Below are 1,392 nucleotides of genomic sequence, written 5' to 3'. Positions count from 1 at the left end.
GCTGGGTAGTTTGGGCTAGGATACAACTTTCTACCCAGATAATAAATGCAAGAAAGAATTTCGCTTGTGTCTCGATCGCGAGAAACAAGGACGACGAGAGACATGCTAGCTACTGTGACCGAGAGCCTGGTGTGTCAGAATCAGATGTCCCGAGTGTGTCGTCAGACACGACGATATTCCTCCGCCCTTCTCCTCTCCCTCCTCCTCCTCCTCCTCCTCCTCCTCCTCCTCCTACTTGACTCGAGGAAGAAAAAGAAGAAGAAGAAGAAAATGATGATGAAGACAGCCTTGAGTGATGACGACTCGACAAGCGGTGACGTTGATGCAGTGACCACTGACCCTGAGTGATGACCGGTGAGTACACACACCCTCTGTGTTAATTTCTGTTGGCCAACTGAAGTTTGTCTTTGCACGCATTTCCCTTTACACCCCCCCCCCCTCATTCTCCTCCTGCTTCCTTAGTCTACTGGATCCTTGCACCTGAGCTCCTGGTGGTAAATCTGTAGATCTTAGACTTTTAAACTGATGGCGCTCATATGACTTTATGCAGTTGCGAGCGCCGTAAAACCTTACTAAAACTAAACTAAAAGACTTAGACTGTTTTACAATAGATAGATTAATTATTGGTATCATGGTGAGTTAAATTGAGATGAGTCTAGAAGTTTTTTTTAAGGCTCCTCGTCCGCTTAGCTTAGTCCGATCGGAGATGGGCGTTACATTCGTTTAATTCGGAAGTCTTCTCTCGTGACCATATGTGAGGCAGCGTGGTGGAATCAGGCTCTCGTCAAAATAATCAAAGTGAAGAAACTTGAATTTTTCCACAGGTTTGTGATTTTTAGCAAATTTTGTTTTGTTTTTTTGACTCAGCACCTATCATGCCAATAAAAGAACTCATTTTTGTGTGGATTTTTCTGAAAAACTTTGATTAAAGGCAAAAAAAATGGAAATTTTCTGATACCACGGACCCTTAAGTTAAGGAAATAACTAATCTTTGGCGGCCATTTTCTCATAAATTTACCTCTGAAAATAGGTGACCCCCACCTCCTTCATTCGCAAACATCTCGACTTGTATTCAAGATAAATGGACATTTTTTTCATCCAAATAAAGACAAGTGAACAAGCTTTAAGATGATACCAATAACTCTACATTCCCAAAAATTGACGAGAGCCTGATTCCAGCGCGCTGCCTCACATATGATGTCAAAGGTAACGTTAATCCAATACTGTACAAGTCCCCTTCCCACTGAGGCGCCATTTAGGACCCTAGTGATAACACAATGATTGTTAGACACTCTTTGGTGATTTCAAAGGCCAGCCACTCACTCACTCACTCACTCACTCACTCACTCACTCACTCACTCACTCACTCACTCACTCACTCATCACACTTTT

At 42.9% G+C, this 1,392-nt stretch overlaps 1 long non-coding RNA gene across 1 annotated transcript in view; it reads left to right on the top strand.

The window, feature by feature from the left end:
• Positions 1–54: 54 nt before the first annotated feature.
• LOC118479077 overlaps positions 55–1,392 on the top strand; it is a 17,297-nt gene continuing 15,959 nt past the window's right edge. Inside the window, exon 1 of the long non-coding RNA XR_004859458.1 lies at positions 55–354. This is a non-coding gene — a long non-coding RNA (uncharacterized LOC118479077). The remainder of the gene's footprint in view (positions 355–1,392) is intronic.

The sequence above is a fragment of the Aplysia californica genome, unplaced genomic scaffold (assembly GCF_000002075.1).
Source record: "Aplysia californica isolate F4 #8 unplaced genomic scaffold, AplCal3.0 scaffold01826, whole genome shotgun sequence".
Classification (NCBI taxonomy): domain Eukaryota; kingdom Metazoa; phylum Mollusca; class Gastropoda; order Aplysiida; family Aplysiidae; genus Aplysia; species Aplysia californica.
Note: the sequence above shows the minus strand (reverse complement) of the source record. Positions and strands in the feature narration are given on the sequence as shown.